The sequence below is a fragment of the Hordeum vulgare genome, chromosome 7H (genome assembly GCF_904849725.1).
Source record: "Hordeum vulgare subsp. vulgare chromosome 7H, MorexV3_pseudomolecules_assembly, whole genome shotgun sequence".
In the NCBI taxonomy this organism is placed as follows: Eukaryota; Viridiplantae; Streptophyta; class Magnoliopsida; order Poales; family Poaceae; genus Hordeum; species Hordeum vulgare.
Window position 1 is genome coordinate 65402003 of NC_058524.1, and position 21633 is coordinate 65423635.

A 21633-nucleotide genomic window follows, 5' to 3' on the forward strand; every position below is an offset into this window, starting at 1 on the left:
CGTCGGAAACCGTGGATCACAAAGAAACGAGTTCAGTTTGATTTGTAGGCAGTTGAAGAGTTATTGTAGACCAAACAATCGCCCCGCTGTATGTGCTGTCTACACTGTGATCTATAGGTAGCATGGACGCACGGTACAGACGCTGGCGGACTGAACCAATGTACATGCCCTTAGTTGGTTGGGCGCCGGAGGTCGGAGCAGGGGTGTGGATATCATGTCCGTCTCCCTCCCTCCCTCCCTCCAGGACGCCCACGCCGACGCCGGCCCAGCTGAGCTAACCACACGACATGGTACGTCAGTCTAGGCTGTAATTTTTGTACTGTATTTCTTCACGCTTTCTCAACCAACTAACCACACGTGTCCATACCGGGGACGCCCGGCCGCTGCCCCCGATCCCAATTGTATTCCGATTAAGTCTCGAAAATGAAATTGTATTCCGATTAACCGCGTGTGTTATCGATAAATTTGTTATCATCATCATTATTTATAGCAGAGCGGATCGTGTTTAGCCTCAAACCAAACCAAATCAAATCAAGGAAGAAAGTAAAAGTAAAATCTGTGTCGAGCAGACGAGACGGATCCTCTTCCCCGACTCGACCGACTCCGTGTTGAGAAGGCGACCTAATCCCCAAATCCCGCCCTAGCCTCCACCACATCCATGGCGCTCCCCACCTTGCCCTTCAACCCCCCCACCCCGCCGCCCCCCGGGTTCCCCGACTCGGCCATACTCCGCAAGACGGCGCGCGTGTCGGCGGACCGGAACGCGACCACCGCCGGGTGCCGCACCGAGGACGGCCAGGCCGTGGAGGTATCCTTCTGGCTCGTCCACCCGCCGGCCATCTCCCACTTCTCCGTCAACTGCCCCGGCATCAATCGCGCGTACGAGGCCTCGCTCGTCTGCGCCGAGGACGCCTTCGTCCTCTTCAGCCTCCAGTACTGGGGCCCCGCCCGCTTCTTCGTCTACACAGCCGGGAAGCAGCCGTCCCTACGGCTGCTCCCAAACCCCAGCCTTCCCTACTTCGGCGGGCAGCAGTTTGGCCTCCTGCCCCGCGGCGACGGCGAGCACTACGCCCTGGCCTTCCTCCGCTGCAAGTGGAGTCTCCAAGACGATGTTTGTCGGTTCGATGCCCATGTCTTCTCGTCCGAAACACGGGCATGGACGACCAGGAGGGCGTACTTGTCGGACCCCGCCGACAAGCCATTGTGTGGTCGGAATGACCTCTTCAACCAGATCAGGGTTGGAGCAACCTCGCTGGGCTGGTTTGATAACCACCATGGCATCCTCCTTCTTGACCACCTGTTTGCCACGCATCCTGCCATCAGTATAATCCCATTACCGGTCGCAACCGTTGGCTTGCCCGTGCCAATCAAACCGGATGACAAGTACATTGCCTCTGAGTATTTCTACAATGTCGCCTGCTGCGATGATCTCATCAAATTCGTCCACATCAAATACGACGACCCTCGTGCCTTGGCCAGGGGTTCAGGTTGGAAAGCCACAATGTGGAATATGAATGTCTCTGGGAAAAATTGGTGCCAGGGCTACACGGTTGATGTTGACGAAATCTCGGTCGACAAAAGTTTTTCTGCTAAATTGCCTGAGCTGTGGGATGATGAGACTCAACAACTGCAGTTGAAGAAACTGACGTTCCATGGCCCGATCCTGAGCACACTCAATGACGATTTGCTTTACATGATGGCCAAGGTGAAGCATGATGACGACGCAGCCTGGGCCATCGCTATTGACATGAAACATGCAGCTCTCAAGGCACTGGCCAAATTTTCTGTCGAACCCAACCAACAACTCCTCACCACAGCCTGCTTCTCATGCGTCTTCCCCAAGTACCTCAACGTTCCCCATGTGATTTAACCAGCAATGCTATCTTCGAATTCTTGGTTTGTATGCTAGTAATATATGTAACTTATAAGTGCTCATGAGAACGTCTTACTTTTGACACTATTTGGGCTCTTCGGATTAATTAGTTTAGCTGTTCGTTAACATTAGAAATAGACTAGGATTTGCCATGCATTGTTTCATGCTATGCTATCCATTGTGTTCTTCGTTTTCTGTTTGTTATAAATTGTACATTTCAGTACCAAGTATTGACACTGTTGCCGTTGGACTTTTTAGCTGTTTGTTAACCCTCATCATACATGTTACGCGTTAGAAACTGACATGAGGCAGCAGATGGCACACACAAAATGTGCTGCCAGTATGGACCATGTATCTATACAAACCCCGGCCAGTCATACAGGGTAGACATACTGCATGCTAAAAGTATGCAAGGTGAGACAGCTGCTGTCATCAGCAGAGATAATTAACTTGTTTTATTAGCATAGTGTTACGATAATTGAGGCCGTAATGAACCGCCTCATTCCATTCCTTCTATAAACAGAAATGAATTGTTGATGCCAATTCAAACCCATTACTGGAATCAAATTTAAGTATCAAACGAGAGACAAGTTTATCATCAAGTGCTGTTTGCACTACAGAATACCGAAGCACAAGTACCTCTTGTGCAAACTGCACAGTGCCTCATCTATCATGAAAATGCCACCACGTTGTCATCCAAACCTCAGGACAAATTCACTGTACCGACCCAGTAAAAAATTCACACAACGAACTCGTATTGAAAAGATTTTACGTTTTGATCCTTTTAAAAACGACAGAAACCGTGACGTTGCTGTTGTATTTAGAAACACCAGTATTCCAAATAGAAACGCCAGGAAGGTCCTGGCGTTACTATGCAGGCACAAAACACCATTGACATGCTGACTGACGGGATGGGACGGTTTTAGCAATCGATGCAGTGCTGGGTGTGACGTGGACCGTCCTGGTCCGATCTGCTCGTCCACTAAATACAGGCTGCTGACTGACGGGACGGGAAAGACTGGCAGGTCACGGCCAGGCGGCACGCTTTTACCTGACGGTAGCTTCGCTCCGTCCCAGCTGTGGAGTGTAGTTATATTTCTGCTTTTTAACAGGGGGGCCACGCCACGTTTTTGCCTGCAGGTAGCTCCGCTCCGTCCCAGCTTTGCATGGAGAAGAAGCATGCTTTGCATGGAGAACGACAGAACTACAGCTCTTTTTTTGCCTACTGCATGCATGGCCGAAACGCCATTGTCAAGCTCAGTGTGGACCGTGCTGTGCACGTACGCTTGGATTGACAGGCACGAGACAGCACTGACCACCACCAGCAGCAGCAGGAGGAGGCAGGCAAAGCTGATAGAGTGGTACTAGTACGTACTCTACGTGAGTGAACAGGAACAGATACAAGAGGCAGGCGCAGGCACAGGCACAGCACACAAAACGCAAACAAAGGCGTTTCTAGCCTGGGAAGCAACGCACTACAACGCGTCCGTGGACTGGCGTTTGAATGTGGACCAGAAACGTCACGGTAGACTGACGTTTTTATGTGAAACAGCAACGCCACGGGCTCTGGCGTTTTTAAAAGGGTCAAATCCGGAAATACTTTCAGATTGAGTTCGTTCTGTGAATTTTTCACAGCCTGTGGATCAGAACAGTAAAAAAAAACCAAACCTCATGTGTTACAGCAGTCAGCTAGATCCATTGTCCTTTCATCATTACGTTATCGGTCCTTCATGTCATTTCTGGTTGACCAACTTCTGCACATCCCAAACCCCACTTTACCACTGTGGATGGCCTTGACTGTTGTACTTGTGCTGCGTCGCTCTCTGGTACTAATGTGTAGCTCACTGCTGTGACTGTGGCTACGCGAGTAACTTTTGTAGCACCAGGGCTTTATCTCAAAAGGGTTCATGTTGTCTTCGTGATTAGATTACGATCCTATGGTTGTGGGGGCACTAAGGTTGATGCCTTCTTCCATTAAAATTGCTCCCTTGAGAAGTTAATTGCAGTTCTCCCCAATCTTGTGTATGTAACTTTTTATTTGACCATTTCTTCAGGGGCAGAAATGTATGATCCCTTGGAAATGCACTTTAAGAGGTAATTCATGTATTGCTATGCTACCATTACTTGTTCCAGTTTTCTTTTTTCTTTTTAATTTGCATGACATCTTGTTGAATTCTGCTGCTGATGTTGCATGACTGTTGCCAGGATGAGTTTGGTGCAGTTTGTTATGCAAGTGCAGCGGACTCGAGAATGGTTCAGGGAACTTGGTAATTGATTAATCAACTCTTGATATATTTAGCCTTTTATACTGGTTTTGGTTCTAATATATCACATGTGCAAGTGAATGTGTGCCAACTTCAACCAAGTGGATATTTAGGGTCTTGATCTTAAATGATTTTCCTTGTGGCCATATGCAATTGTGTTAGTTTAATACGCAATATTACTCTGATCGGGTCAAGTAAAATATCTTTGAATATCTTTAGATTTCCCCCTTCATTTGTGTCCGATAGAAATGTTAAGCAAGTACTGCCCTTGAAGCATTATTTCCTGCTGCTGCACATATACCTTCTTACAAAGTTGTGACTGTCATGACTAGAAGATCCACATCTGTGTGGTGCTTTGCAGATCTATTCTTAGATTTTGACTTGCCAACTTACAAGGAATCCAAACCACTGCTTACTGAGTGCTGCCCAGTATCCTCTTTGTGTGTACATATTCATGCGGTAAGTTCTGTTCTGGTAACTCATAGGTGTAGTCCTAAAACATATATTTGTATTTGCACCCACAAGCATCAAATTATTTATCATCTCTTCGAACTACGCACACAATTGCTAGCAATTTTATATTCCTCTAATATGCTTTTGGTTTCAAATGATGAGATCTCAATTTTCCTGAATCCTATAACATTTTGATGCAGCTACTGAAATATGCTACTTGCACTGATGAAGCCTCCAATAATATGCAACATCTCTTACGGTATATAAACGCAGAAACCTGTTCATGTACTTGTTTACTGGAATTAGGTTAGTGTTATTTCTGACTATAATGTCTATGTTTCCTAGAGCATTTGAGGGTTTTGACATGCTGCTAACCGAGTCATTTAATGAGCAAGCAAGTGATGAGACCCTGAGGAGCAAAATCATTGTGGCCCTTCCAATTTTAGACAAGTAATTGAAAACCATACACATGTGTCTACTTCATTACCAAAAAAAGATTTGTTGATCTTTCTATACCTTCCCCTCTTTGCAGTCTTTTGCACAGTATGCTACCAACAGTGGTTCCTGAAGGAAGGTACCAAGGCGGAGTAGGAATATTTGAACAGTATGAGAAGTCAGGCTATACGAAGAAGGGCCACCAGTCGTGTGGCTCTACTGCTGACAAGGTTTGCTACAGCAAGAAGCGAAACCGTGCAAAGAAAAGGACCCACAAGCAGCAGCAAGAGATTTCCAAGCCCAATTACTTTGGGGGGAATGTGGCTTTGAACCGCTGGTGGTACTTGGGCGGCTACATGCTGATGTCTATCGGTATGCTGGCGCTCTGCTGGATGATCCTAACCACTTTGGAAGTATAGACTGAACCAGCCACCTCCAACCTGACGCTGCGATCCTTCGGAACCAAACTGAGTGCGATCTACAAATACTACACTGACACATGGTCTGAGGATGGAAGATCTTGCAGGAGATGCTAGCTTAGGTCATTCGTCCTGGTCTTTTGCCTTTTATAATTGTCCTGTGCTGAAATCACCCTATGGAATCATGTACATGTTCTAGCCAGGTTTGGGGGTGAGTATCTGGAGCCGTAGCAGGTTTGGGGGTGAGTATCGTTTTTTTTGTCAATCATCTCCTTTTTTCATTCATAATGATGTTAGTATCCTTTACAATGTAAGGTATACCCACGTCAGGGGTGGAGGATATCCACCCCGAGACCAGGAGGGGGAGAAAATCTAGCTCTCTTAGCCAGTTTCAGGAGCTAGCTACCTGATTACTTTCTCTATTACAATGATCATACATAACATGACTAAAATCTAGCTGATGGCACTAGCTACTGAAGAAGAATTACCATTGATGAGGGCTGTGGGCGGAGTTGCGTGATAGACACGCCTCCGGAATCCAATGAAGAACAACGATTACTTAGGATCAGCTTGCGGATTTGCAGTTTCTTCTCTGTTGTTCCGCTTCAGCTCATTCGATCCAAACCTCCCCAGATACATTCTTATCATCAAAGGAAATGAGTTGAACCGTGGAAGTACCAGTGATTTGGGTCGTCGGAACAGCTGGTACGACCACCATTGCCCGTCTTCTATTCTGCTTAGGTCCATGTGCTTCGTGTTTTGGCCATCATTTTCTCATACAAACTCTGATTTGGTGTTCTTAGGCTCGTTGGGTTTGTATATGGAAGAGCCCGACAATTTACTTGTATTGAATCTTCAATTTGGCCTTGTAGTGGAACCTCCACTTTGTCAAACTCTCCAAAGGTCCTGTATTTGGTCCTATAACTTATGCGGGTTAATTCCAACTTGGATCATTTCATTGCGCTAAATCCTTGGGAGTTTCAGCCCACCTGCACACGCAACAAAACAAAAGGGAAGTAATAACTCTAATAAAGTTTAAAGACTATGCAACGTTCACATCAAAAGGTACGGAAACCTGGTATTCATGCATGATAAACACAAAAGAGTATCAATGGACATGATATGAGGAGTTTTATGAAACAAGTGAGTTATAAAACACTATAAATTTCACTCACCAACAGTCTGAAGCTTAAACCTTGTTTGTCTTCGATTAAGAGAGTTGATTAGCTGAGCTCATTGTTGTGGACCCTAAAATTTACCATTGAAAGCTGAAGGCCAAAAGTGTATCTTTATTTCCCCTGCAAGCTCAAAGCAAGATATAATGTACTTACACAAGAAATAGAGTTTTTAGTATTGTTACATCAAGGCGCTCTGTTTTTATCTTTGGGAAAGGAGGATAAACCGAACCTATGAATCGAGCGATGCATACTACCATATATTATTTATTACTAGCAAATATGTCCGTTCGTTGCAACAGGTAGTAAAGATTTCTTACCTGAGACATTATCATTTTGATCCAATTTTGATTCTAACTTGTCATATTGATGGTGTGCACCTACGACCACATTCAGGCATCATCGACGTGGTGTCGTTCGACATGGAGGAGGTCGCGTTTATAAATTAAGTATATTTAAAAAACCTATATGTATAGCAATCACATGCAATAGATGAAACACAAATTGAGATTGTACTTATCAATTCATCTGTTATCCTAAAAAAAATAAACTATCAACATTCATGACAATCAGATGAATAGTTCAAATGTTTTTAAAATAAACCTTCATGCACTTTGATGTTCATCAATTTTATAAGTGCATGTACATCCTATAAAAATTATTTGTTAAAGTCTTAGATCATGAAATATGTACAAAGAGAGAACTTAGATTATAACATTTCCCAAATATTGACGTTTAAGTTTACATGTTACAATACATATCGTGTGTATGAAATAAAGACAAATATTGATTTACACTGTACCCTATATAGTATTTTAAAAATATTAAATAACAACATATTCAAACTCTACACATTTTTATAATCAAATTTGATATATAACATGTTTAAATTGAATTTATGGTTTTAAAAATATTGTTATTTGAAAATACATATTTATTCTGAATAGACTTCGGGGTTATTAAAATTATTAAACATGTAAAATAACAACATATTCAAACTCTACACATTTTTTTAATCAAATTTCATATATAACATGTTTAAATTAGATTTACGGTTGAAAGATATTGTTATTTGAAAATACATATTTATTTTGAATTGACTTCGGGGTAATTAACACATATGTCAGGGGGGTTTACGCAAAATTATAAAAAAAGATTCGCTGTGACTAAATATGGACCGTGGGTTATTTAGCGTAACTGTCGTGATGTTTTGTGTAGATACAAAAAACAGTTTAGACTCACTTAAAGACGGACTACGGGTTAATTAATGAAAAAGACAGGGTGTTTTTTGCAAAATGACCACGACGGACGGGCAAAAACGTTCCGTCCTTTAATAGTAGGTATATATAGATTCAAAATCTAGCAGTCGATCACATAGGCCAAAAAAAACAAGGCCACATACCTCGCGGAAGTAACTCCACCACATAGCCACTAACCCTATTATAAAAGACAAACTCAAAGTGAAAAATACAAAACTCAAGGTTGATCTCGGGATTCTCATCCCCAAAGGCAAGATTTGATGAACCACCTTCAACGAGGACCCGACACATGCGCGCATCCACATAGGCTGATCATAGATATTCTGTGTTCACCAGAGTGCGCAAACTCGTCGTTGAAGTGGTCCCTACCTCATCCCTTACCAGGCTGCCGACGCCTCGATAACCGGATACCTCTTGAGAAGATGTCGGAAGATAAATACATCACATACTGCCTCGCTTCCCATCGCCGTCGCACCACCTTCGATGCAGCAGCAACAGGAAAAACATGGCACCTCCTGGCGAAGTCGATTCCGACGAATCTTGGGTAGGGGGTCCCGAGTTGGTAGTCTAGAGATGATGATAACAAGGACATGAGGTTTTACCTAGGTTTTGGCTCTCTCGAAGGGATAAAGCCCTATGTCCTGCTTGTGTTTGTATTGATTTGGAATGTAGTACAAAGTATAGGTGATCTATCGCAAGATCGTTTTCTTTAAAATTATGTTTTATCGACTAGCCTAGCCTCGACTTATATAAGTTACCGGAGGCCTGGGATTGCATGAGTCCTACTTGGCTACGTCAGGGAGAGAAGTCTTTTGTCTTGAACGACCAAGCTTCTTGATTCTTGCTTGTATGCGTCATGGGCCCTCAAGTGGCTCCAGATGGAACCGACATAGGGTCCTCGGTCCAAACCATCAGACCAATAGTCAACATGGTGAGATGCATGTTGGGAAACGTCGCATGGGAAACAAATTTTTTCCTACGCTTACCAATATCAATTTATGAAGACTAACATCTACGAGAGGGGGGAGTGCATCTACATACCCTTGTAGATCGCTAAGCGGAAGCGTATATAACGCGGTTGATGTAGTCGAACGTCTTCGCAATCCAATCACGATCCATCCTGCGATATCGTCATGATCCGTCCCGCGATCCCATCACGATCCGTCCCGATCCAGTGCCGAACGAACGACACCTCCGCGTTCAGCACACGTACAACTCGATGACGTTCTCTGCCTTCTTGATCCAGCAAGAGGGGGCGGAGAGGTAGATGAGTTCTCCGTCAGCATGACGGCGGTGTTGGTGGGGCTGATCCTGTAGGGCTGCAACGTGCGCTACCGAATCGATCTAGAGGTGGAACGAACTAGAGGAGGGAGAGAAAGCTGTGCCATGACCTAATTGGGTGCGGCTGCGCGCCATAACCTTTTTCGGGTGTGGCTTCCTCTCTCCTCTCCACAATATATAGGAGGGAGGGAAGGGGTGGTGCCCTAGGGAAAACCCCTAGGGTTGGCCAGCGGCGCCCAAGAGGAGTCCTCCTCCTCCGATTGGGAGGTGGAGGTGCTAGGGAGGAGTCCTCCTCCAATTCGGACTCCCTCCCCTCCTCACACTTCGGCGCATAGTCCCATAGGGGTTGGACGCCCAACCCACCAGGGGATGGTGCGCCACCTCTTGGGCCTATGAGGCCACCCGGGGTGGGTTGCCCCTCCCGGTGAACCATCAGAACCCATTCGTCACTGCCGGTACTTTACCGATAGTGCCCGAAACATTTTCGGAACCCGCATACCTCTTTCCTATATATGAATCTTCGTCTTTGGACCATTTTAGAACTCCTCGTGACGTCGAGGATCTCATCCGGGACTCCGAACAACCTTTAGTGTCACCAACATACATAACTCAACTATACCAAAATGTCACCAAACCTTAAGTGTGCAGACCCCGCGGGTTCGAGAACTATGCACACATGACGTGAGACACTCTCCGGTCAATAACCAATAGCGGGACCTGGATGACCATATTGGCTCCTACACATTCTACGAAGATCTTTATCGATCGAACCACGATGTCAAGGATTCAATCAATCCCGTATAATGTTCCCTTTGTCCATCGGTATGTCACTTGCCCGAGATTCGATCGTCAGCGTCTCCATACCTAGTTCAATCTCGTTACCGGCTAGTCCTTAGAGGCTCACTAGGGACAGTGTGTTGTCTATGTACCCACACATGTATTTGAGTTTCCAATCAATACAATTATAGCATGGATAATAAATGATCATCAAGAATAAGGAAATATAATAATAACTTATTTATTATTGCCTCTAGGGCATATTTCCAAGAGTCTCCCACTTGCACTAGAGTCAATAATCTAGTTCACGTAACTATGTGATTCACACCCAATAAGTTCTGGGATTTATCATGTTTTGCTTGTGAGAGAGGTTTTTAGTCAATGGGTCTGAACCTTTCAGATCCATGTGTGCTTTACAAATCTCTATGTCATACTGTAGATGCTGCTACCACACTCCATTTGGAACTATTCCAAAGGACTGCTCCATTATACGAATCCGGTGTGCTACTCAGAGTCATTCAGATTGGTGTCAAAGCTTGCATCGATGCAACCCTTTATGACAAACTATTTTATCATCTCCATAATTGAGAAATATTTCCTTAGTCCTCAAGTTACTGTCCAGTAATCCATTCCTGGATGACGCTTGTACCCCTTGACTGATTCATGGCAAGGCACACATCAAGTGCGGTACAGAGCACAATATGGCATACTATAATTCCTACGGCTAAGGCATAGGGGATGACCATCATCCTTCCTCTTTCCTTTGCCATGGTCAATCTTTGAGTCTTACTCAAATTCACACCTTACAACACAGCCAAGAATTCCTTCTTTGACTGATCTACTCTGAAATCCTTCAAAATCTTGTCACGGTATGTATTAATTAAAAGTGCTCCTGAGCACAAGACTGAGCACCCCCCTGATACGTCTCCAACGTATCCACTTTTCCAAACTCTTTTGCCCTTGTTTTGGACTATAATTTGCATGATTTGAATGGAACTAACCTGGACTGACGCTGTTTTCAGCAGAATTGCCTTGGTGTTATTTTTGTGCAGAAATCAAAGTTATCCAAACGTCCTAAAAATTTACGGGGAGCAGTTTTGGAAAATATCAAAAATATCTGCGCCAAGTTCCACCTCAGGGGGTGGGCTAGTTTGCCACAAGCCCCTGCTCCGCCACCACCCCCTGGTGGCGGTGGGCAGGCTTGTGGGGCCCACAGGCACCTGCCGCCCCCAACTCCAGCTCTATAAGTTGTCTTTCGTCCCAGAAAAAATAAAAAGCAAAGTTTTCGTCGCGTTTTTGATACGGAGGCGGCGCCGCCACCTGTTCTTCATCTGGAGGGCAGATCTGGAGTCCGTCTTGGGCTCCGGAGAGGGGAAATCGTCGCCATCGTCATCATCAACCTTCTTCCCTCTCCAATTCAATGAAGCTCTTCGTCGTTCGTGAGTAATCTATTCATAGGCTCGCTGGGCGGTGATGAGTAGGATGAGATCTATCATGTAATCGAGTTAGTTTTGATGGGGATTGATCCCTAGTATCCACTATGTTGTCAGATTTGATGTTGCAACTACTTTGCCATGCTTAATGCTTGTCACTAGGGCCCGAGTGCCATGATTTCAGATCTGAAATTATTATGTTGTCACCAATATATGTGTGTTTTAGATCCGATCTTGCAAGTTGTAGTTACCTACTATGTGTTATGATCCGGCAACCCCGGAGTGACAATAACCGGAACCACTCCCGGTGATGACCATAGTTTGAGGAGTTCATGTGTTCACCAAGTGCTAATGCGTTGGTCCGGTTCTTTATTAAAAGGAGAACCTTAATATCCCGTAGTTTCCTTTTGGACCCCGCTGCCACGGGAGGGATGGACAATAGATGTCATGCAAGTTCTTTTTCCTAAGCACGTAATGCATGCCTACATCACATTGACGAATGGGAGCTAGCCACATATCTCTCCGTGTTATAGCTGTTGCATGATGAATATCATCCAAACAAATCACCAACCCATTGCCTACGAGTTTGTCCTACTGTTGCTACTGCTGTTACTTGTCTTGCTCTGCTGCTACTACTGTTGTTACTGCTGTTACTTGTCTTGCTTTGCTGCTACTACTGTTGCTACTGCGGTTACTTGTCTTGCTCTGCTGCTGCTACTACTGTTGCTACTACTGTCGCTTGCTACTGTTGCTACTTGCTACTGCTGTTCCTTGCCACTGCTATTGCTCGTTACACTGCTACTACCTGCTACACTGTTGATTCGCCAGACCGTTGACGGGAATTGACAACTTCCGTCAACGCGGCAACGGAAGCGCCATTGATACAATCGTTAGGAATAGTTTGCCGTCAACAGATCGTTTCTGACACCATTGTTATCATATTACTTTGGTATTAATACTGTGCTTGTAGATACTAATCTTTCAGGTGTGGTTGAATCCGACAAATTCAGCTGCTAATACTCGAGAGTATTCTCTCACCTCCTTCGGGCTGATCTACAAATTTGGGTCGAATACTCTACCCTCGAAAACTGCTGCGAACCCACGCGCTGGTGGGCCATCAACAACATTCTTCCAGTTTCATTGCCATGGAGTGCTATCAGCATTCTTTTGGTGCCGTTGCAGGAGAAGGTTTGTTGTGATAAGCATCCGTCTAGTTAACGCCAGAGATTGCGCGATCAACATTTTTCTGGCGCCGTTGCCGGGGAGGTATTGCTATATTCTCTAAGTCACTTGGGATTTATATCTTCTGATCACTATGAAGAATCTGAAGGGGAGGTAAGGAATTGCCATCTAGCTCTGCACTTGATTCACCTTGAGTTATGAGTAAGTTTGCGACATCACCTCCTGCTAGAAATCTTCATATGTCGCCTGTGCTTGATGATGCTTGTGATACTACTGCTAGAGATACTATGCCTGATGATGCTATGCTTGATACTATGCCTGATACTGCTAGAGATGCTATGCTTGGTACTATGCCTGATACTGCTAGAGATGCTATGCTTGAGACTGCTTTGCCTGATGATGCTAGAGATGCTATTTTGCCTGATGATGCTATGCTTGATACTGCTAGAGATGCTACTTTGCCTGATGTTCCACTAGGAGTGTTCCTTGATTCTCATATTGCTAGAGTTACTGCCAATGCTCGTGATGCTTCTGAAACTGCCGATACTATTGAGATAGAACCTGTTTTTGCTCCTGCTAGATCTAGCTCTCCTAGATATGAATTGCCTGATATACCTGAGGGTTACGTTATGGAGGGAGAGATAGTTGAGGATTTTCTTGCATCTAAGGATGCCTATGACGCTGAGAAATTACTTCTCAAGTGGAAGGAAAAATCTCGGGAAGCTAGGATGAAAAATGACCCGAAGTTTGCCACTTCGCCTATCTTTGTCACCGATAAGGATTATGAATTCTCCGTCGACCCTGAGATAATCTCTCTAGTCGAATCTGATCCTTTTCACGGTTATGAGTCTGAGACGGTCATAGCCCATCTTGCCAAACTATCCGAAATAGCCAACCTTTTCACTAATGAGGAGAAGATCCACCACTACTATATCCTTAAGCTGTTTCCTTTCTCTCTAAAGGATGATGTTAAAGCCTGGTTCACCTCTCTTGCTCCTCGATGTGTGCGTAGTCCCCAGGAGATGGTCTATTACTTCTGTGAGAAATATTTCCCTGCCCATAAGAAGCAAGCTGCCTTGCAGGAAATATACAACTTTGCTTAACTCCAAGAAGAGAGTCTTCCACAAGCTTGGGGGAGGCTCGTCCAGCTACAGAGTGCTTTGCCTGATCACCCTCTTAAGAAGAACGAGATACTTGATATCCTCTATAACGGACTTACCGATGCCTCTAGAGACCACCTAGATAGTTGTGCCGGTTGTGTCTTTAGGGAGAAAACTATAGAACAAGCTGAGACTCTACTGAATAACCTCTTGATCAACGATAATGCTTGGACTATTCCCGAACCACCTCCTAAGCCAACTCCTAAGAAAAGAGGTATTCTATTCCTCAGTCCCGAAGATATGCAAGAAGCCAAGAAATCTATGCAAGAGAAAGGCATTAGATCTGAAGATGTCAAAAATCTACCACCTATCAAAGAGATCCATGGTCTCGACAACCCGATACAGGTAGTAGAAGTGAATTCTCTGCGTAGGTTTGATGAGAGTGATATTCCTTTTGATAAACCTGCTAGCCTATGCTTTGATGAATTTGACAACTTTGTTGCCAAACGACAGAGTTTCAATGATTATGTTAGCAGACACATTTGGAACAAAGTACTCGTATGCTTAGCCATTGAAGTGCTTGTGTAGACAGAAATGTCAATGATGTGAAGCTTCTGAGTAAACATGCCTCTATGATTACTACTCAGGTAGAACAAGTACTTAAAGCTCAGAATGACTTGCTCAATGAATTAAATGACAACTATGTTAGAGTCATTACTAGAGGAGGCAAAATGACTCAGGAACCTTTGTATCCTGAAGGTCATCCTAAGAGAATTGATCAAGATTCTCAAGGAATCAATGCTGATACACCCAGTCATCCTAAGGAGAAGAAGAAGGATGATAGAAACCTGCACGCCAGTTCACCAAATACTGTCACACCTGAAGAACCTAATGATATTTCTGCGTTTGATGCAGAAACACAATCTGGTGATGAAAATGAACCTCGTGACAATATGGACAGTGATGTTCATAATAATGCTCAATCTAGCAATGATGAGGATGTGGAGATTGAACCTACGGTTAATCCTGATAATCCACAACCTAAGAGATACGACAAGAATGACTTCACTACTAGGAAGCATGGTAAAGAAAGAGAGCCATGGGTTCAGAGTCCTATGCCCTTTCCTCCTAAGCCATCCAAGAAAAAAGATGATGAGGATTTTAAGCGCTTCGTTGAGATGATAAAACCCGTCTTTCTGCAGATGCGGTTAACTGATATGCTCAAGATGTCTTCCTATGCCAAGTACATGAAAGATTTCTTGACTAATAAACGGAAGATACCAGATCTTGAGATCTCCACCATGCTTGCCAATTACACTTTTAAAGGTGGAACTCCTAAGAAACTTGGTGATCCCGGAGTGCCCACTATACCTTGCTCTATTAAAGGAAACTACGTAAGAACTGCCTTATGTGACCTTGGAGCCGGTGTTAGTGTTATGCCGCTCTCTCTTTATCGTAGACTTGAGTTGGATAAGTTGACACCCACTGAAATTTCTCTGCAAATGGCCGACAAATCAACTGCTTTCCCTATCGGCATTTGCGAGGATGTGCCTGTTGTGGTTGCTAATACCACTATCTTAACAGACTTTGTTGTCTTGGATATTCCCGAGGATGATGCCATGGCTGTTATCCTCGGAAGACCCTTTTTAAACACTACAGGGGCTGTTATAGATTGCAACAAAGGCAATGTCACTTTCCATGTCAACGGTAATGAGCACACAGTGCACTTTCCGAAGAAACGATATCCAGTACATTGCATCAATGCTATCGAAAAGACTTCATCGATTCTTATTGGGAGCTTTGAATGCCCTATTCCTCGTGTCAAGATGAAGTATGATTTGCTTGTTGGGGAGATATATATCCCCATTGAGGTGATTTAGTGGCTATTTGAAAATTCTCCGTTCTCTCTTGCAATTCGAGAAGGTTTTGTCATAAGGATTTGATCAACCCCATTGATGAATTTCTTCCGATGACCATGAAACGGATGAATCAGAGAGTCACATACCTCTATTTTGAGTCTTCATTTTCTGTTGCTTAGAAGAAAAATGATGGAATTAGTTTAGTTTTTCCTGTTTTCTGTTTTAGCGTCCCGGAGAAAAATACCTCGAAAATAAAAGTTCTCCGATGGTCCTGAAAATTTAGTATATTTTTTCTGGAATTTTTCAAAATTTCTGGGCCTGAGAGCTGGCCAGGGGGCCAGACCAGTGGGCCACAAGCCCCCCCACCGCCACCTACCCCCTAGTGGCAGGGTGCAAGCTTGTGGAGCCCACAGGCACCCCCTCCACTCATTCCAGCTCCCAGCCTCTTCTTCCACCTCCAGAAAAATTGTTTCGCAGCTCAAACCCGTATTCTTGCTCATTTGGTTGTGATTTTTGATCTCCTTGCTCAAAGCACCATTCTCCGAACTGTTTTGGGGGAATTGCTCCTTGCTAAGTGACTCCTCCATTGGCCCAATTAGTTTTTGCTCTAGTGCTTTATCCTTTGCGAATTCTTGCTACCTTGGTGACCCTGTTCTTGAGCTAGAAAAGTTGATTTTAGCTGGTCCCAAGTAGTTTTAGCGCGTGATACGGTCTATAGGCACTAGTAGGAGTAGTTGCTACAAGTTGAGTTAATCCTTATTCAGTTTTCTTTCGAAGTCTCTAAAAATTTCAGAGCTAGAAAAAGGAAGAGATGAGGAGGTTCTTGAGAGGCTCTTCAAGCCGTAACCTCAAGGAGAGATGCTTCTCCCTGAGAGATATCTGGATTATGACAGCATGGTTCGCCATGATTTTCTGGATAGAGATGCTAGTAGACGGATGATTTATAACCTGGTGTTTAGTCAGGGTACTCGAGAGACTATTACTTTGCCTGCTCCTTCTTTGTTTGGTCTTCATGCAGGTAGGTACACTATTATGCCCGCGGACATCTACGCATATTGGGGCTTGGCCCAACCACAGGCGCCCGTGCCCGAGCCGCCAGTCGAGTACCAGACGCCAGTTTATGAGTGGGAGCTAGAGGAGCTCACATAGCAGTGGCATCCACAGTCTGCTCCAGAGTATCCTCGAGCTGGTTATTTCCCACCATGGGAGTAGACCAAGCTAGGCCAAAAGCCTAAGCTTGGGGGAGTACGTGTTCTCACCGACTTTACATTCATGCTTATGCTTTCACTTTGTTAGCCGGTGTTTACACTTTGCCACTGTATTATCCATGCTAATTTCTTTTTGTTTTCTTGTTTTGTGTCCTTTTGAGAAAACCCAAAAATATTTTTCTTTCTTCTTTTGCTTGTTGGGAGCTTTCCCGTGTAAATAGTTTTCTTTTTCTTTGTGTCAAGGTAGAAGATATTGGTTACAATGCTTATTGGTTCTTACATGCTTACCTGTTTAGCTTTCAAAGAGCCATATTATTTTGTCTTCTCCTTTGTGTTTGCATGCAGATTCAACTTAGTCCAATGCGCTTATTATTGTTCACATCGTTCGATCGTGCAAATGAAAGGCAACAATGATGGTACATGATGAAGTGACTCAGACTGAAAAGCTGGTATGAACTTTATCTATTTTGTTTTTGTAAATATGACTAGCTTGTCGACCCAGATTTAGCTTTGTTGTGAGAGAACCATGTTTGCAATGACTGTTGGGTAACGTAGCATAAATTCAAAATTTTCCTACGCCATATTCAGATCTTCCTATGGAGAGACCAGCAACTGAGAGGGGTAAGAGCATCTTCATACCTTCGAAGATCGCTAAGCGGAAGCGTTACTAGAACGCGGTTGATGGAGTCGTACTCGCAGCGATTTAGATCGCGGTGTGATTCTGATCTAGTGCCGAACTACGGCACCTCCGCGTTCAACACACGTGCAGCCCGGTGACGTCTCCCGCACCTTGATCCAGCAAGGAGGAGGGAGAGGTGTTGGGTAACGTAGCATAAATTCAAAATTTTCCTACGCATATTCAGATCTTCCTATGGAGAGACCAGCAACGAGAGAGGGGTAAGAGCATCTTCATACCTTTGAAGATCGCTAAGCGGAAGCGTTGCTAGAACTCGGTTGATGGAGTCGTACTCGCAGCGATTCCGATCTAGTGCCGAACTACGGCACCTCCGCGTTCAACACACGTGCAGCCCGGTGACGTCTCCCGCACCTTGATCCAGCAAGGAGGAGGGAGAGGTTGGGGAAGAACTCCAGCAGCACGACGGCGTGGTGTCGATGGAGTGACGAGGTCTCCCGGCAGGGCTTCGCCAAGCACCGGCGGAGAGGAGGAGGGAGAGGAGCGGGGCTGCGCCGAGAGAGAGGAAAAACCGCGTGTCTCAATGGCCAAAAGTGCCCGATATATATAGGAGGAGGGGAGAGGGGGTGCCACCCCTAGGGTTCCCACCCTAGGGGGTGCGGCAGCCCCCCCAGATGGGAGGTGCGGCGGCCAGAAGGGGGAGGAGGGGGTGGCGCACCATCTGGTGGGCCTTAGGCCCACCTGGCCTAGGGTTTGCCCCCCCTTTTCTCTCCCTTGCGCTATGGGCTGAGTGGGGAGGCGCACCAGCTCACCTAGGGGCTGGTTCCCACCCCCACTTGGCCCACCTTATCTCCCGGGGTCGTTGCCCCCCCTTCGGTGGTCCCCCGGCGCCACCTCCGGTGGTCCTGGTACGTTACCGGTGATGCCCGAAACACTTCCGTTATCCGAAACCATCCGTCCTATATATCAATCTTTACCTCCGGACCATTCCGGAGCTCCTCGTGACATCCGGGATCCCATCCGGGACTCCGAACAACTTTTGGTAACCTCATATAATAATTCCCTATAACCCTAGCGTCATCAAACCTTAAGTGTGTAGACCCTACGGGTTCGGGAGACAGGCAGACATGACCGAGACACCTCTCTGGCCAATAACCATCAGCGGGGTCTGGATACCCATGGTCGCTCCCACTAGCTCCACGATGATCTCATCGGATGAACCACGATGTCAAGGATTCAATCAATCCCGTATACGATTCCCTTTGTCTGTCGGTATAGAACTTGCCCGAGATTCGATCGTCGGTATACCTATACCTTGTTCAATCTCGTTACCGGTAAGTCTCTTTACTCGTTCTGTAGCACGTCATTGTGTGACTAACTCCTTAGTCACATTGAGCTCATGATGATGTTCTACCGAGTGGGCCCAGAGATACCTCTCCGTCACACGGAGTGACAAATCCCGATCTTGATTCGTACCAACCCAACAGACACTTTCGGAGGTACCCATAGTGCACCTTTATAGTCACCCAGTTACGTTGTGACGTTTGATACACTCAAAGCACTCCTACGGTATCCGGGAGTTGCACAATCTCACGGTCGAAGGAAAAGACACTTGACATTAGAAAAGCTTTAGCATACGAACAATACGATCTAGTGCTATGCTTAGGATTGGGTCTTGGCCATCACATCATTCTCCCAATGATGTGATCCCGTTATCAATGACATCTAATGCCCATGATCAGGAAACCATGATCATCTATTGACTAACGAGCTAGCTAACTAGAGGCTTGCTAGGGACACATTGTGATCTATTTATTCACACATGTATTACTGCTTCCTGTCAATACAATTATAGCATGAACAATAGACGATTATCATGAACAAGGAAATATGATAATAACCATTTTATTATTGCCTCTAGGGCATATTTCCAACAGTCTCCCACTTGCACTAGAGTCAATAATCTAGTTACATTGTGATGTATCGAACACCCATAGCATTATGGTGTTGATCATGTTTTGCTCGTGGAAGAGGTTTAGTCAACAGATCTGCAATATTCAGATCCGTGTGTACATTACAAATATCTATCACTCCACTCTGGACATGGTCCTGGATGGAGTTGTAGCGGCGTTTGATGTCCTTCGTCTTCCGGTGAAACCTGGGCTCCTTGGCTATGCCAATGGCTCCAGTGTTATCACAGAAGAGTGTCATAGGACACGACGCGCTTGGAACCACTCCAAGGTCGGCGATGAGCTCCTTCATCCAAATTCCTTCATGAGCCGCTTCTGAAGCAGCTATGTACTCCGCTTCACATGTAGATGCTACCACGACTTCTTGCTTGCTGCTGCACCAGCTCACTGCCCCACCATTCAACACATATACGTATCCGGTCTGTGACTTGGAGTCATCCGGATCTGTGTCGAAGCTAGCGTCGACATAACCCTTTACGACGAGCTCTTCGTCACCTCCATAAACGAGAAACATTTCCTTAGTCCTTTTAGGGTACATAAGGATATTCTTGACCGTTGTCCAGTGTTCCGTACCGGGATCACTTTGGTACCTCCCTACCAAACTTATGGCAAGGTTTATATCAGGTCTGGTACACAACATCGCATACATTAGAGAGCCCACGACTGAAGCGTAGGGGACAGAACTCATCTTCTCTCTATCTGCTGGCGTGGTCGGCGACTGGTTCTTACTCAATCTCATACCTTGCAAAACTAGAAAGAACCCTTTCTTTGAGTTTTCCATATTGAACTTCCTCAATATCTTGTCAAGGTATGTACTTTGCGAAAGACCTATGAGGTGTCTCGATCTATCTCTATAGATCTTGATGCCTAATATGTATGCAACTTCTCCAAGGTCCTTCATTGAAAAACTCTTGTTCAAATAGGCCTTTATGCTCTCCAACATCTCTATATTATTCCCCATCAATAATATGTCATCCACATATAGCATGAGGAAGGCTACAGAGCTCCCACTCACTTTCTTGTACAGACAAGCTTCTCCTTAAACCTGTATGAACCCAAAATCTTTAATCACCTCATTAAAGCGAATGTTCCAACTCCGAGATGCTTGCACCAGCCCATAGATGGAGCGCTGGAGCTTGCACACTTTGTTAGCACCCTTAGGGTCGACAAAACCTTCTGGTTGCATCATATACAACTCTTCCTTAAGGTTCCCGTTAAGGAACGCTGTTTTGACGTCCATTTGCCCAATTTCATAATCATAAAAGGCGGCAAGCGCTAACATGATTCAGACTGATTTCAGCTTCGCTACGGGAGAGAAAGTCTCTTCGTAGTCAACTCCTTGAATTTGTCGAAAACCCTTTGCGACAAGTCGAGCTTTGTAAACGGTTACATTACCGTTTGCATCAGTCTTCTTCTTGAAGATCCATTTATTTTCTATGGCTCGCCGGTCATCGGGCAAGTCCACCAAAGTCCATACTTTGTTCTCATACATGGATCCTATCTCGGATTTCATAGCCTCAAGCCATTTGTTGGAATCCGGGCCCGCCATCGCTTCTTCATAGTTCGAAGGTTCACCGTTGTGTAACAACATGATTTCCATCACAGGGTTGCCGTACCACTCTGGTGCGGAGCGTGCCCTTGTGGACCTTCGCGGTTCAGTAGTAACTTGATCCGAAGCTTCATGATCATCACCATTAACTTCCTCTTCAGTCGGTGTAGGCGCCACAGGAACAACTTCCCGCGCTGCGCTACTATCCTGTTCGAGAGGGGGTGTAATTACCTCATCAAGTTCTACCTTCCTCCCACTTACTTCTTTCGAGAGAAACTCTTTCTCTAGAAAGGATCCGTTCTTGGCAACAAAGGTTTTGCCTTTGAATCTAAGATAGAAGGTATACCCAATAGTTTCCTTAGGGTATCCTATGAATACGCATTTCTCCGCTTTGGGTTCGAGCTTTTCTGGTTGAAGTTTCTTCACATAAGCATCGCAGCCCCAGACTTTAAGAAACGACAACTTAGGTTTCTTGCCAAACCATAGTTCATACGGTGTCGTCTCAACGGATTTAGACGGTGCCCTATTTAAAGTGAATGCTGCAGTTTCTAATGCGTACCCCCAAAATGATAGCGGTAAGTCGGTAAGAGACATCATAGATCGTACCATATCTAATAAAGTGCGATTACAACGTTCACACACTCCGTTGCGTTGCGGTGTGCCAGGCGGCGTCAGTTGTGAAACGATTCCACACTTCCTTAGGTGTGTGCCAAACTCGTGACTCAAATATTCTCCTCCACGATCAGATCGTAGACTTAATTT

At 45.1% G+C, this 21633-nt stretch overlaps 1 pseudogene; it reads left to right on the forward strand.

The window, feature by feature from the left end:
* Window positions 1-658: 658 nt before the first annotated feature.
* On the forward strand, window positions 659-5838 carry LOC123409145 (annotated as a pseudogene).
* The last annotated feature ends 15795 nt before the right edge of the window (window positions 5839-21633 follow it).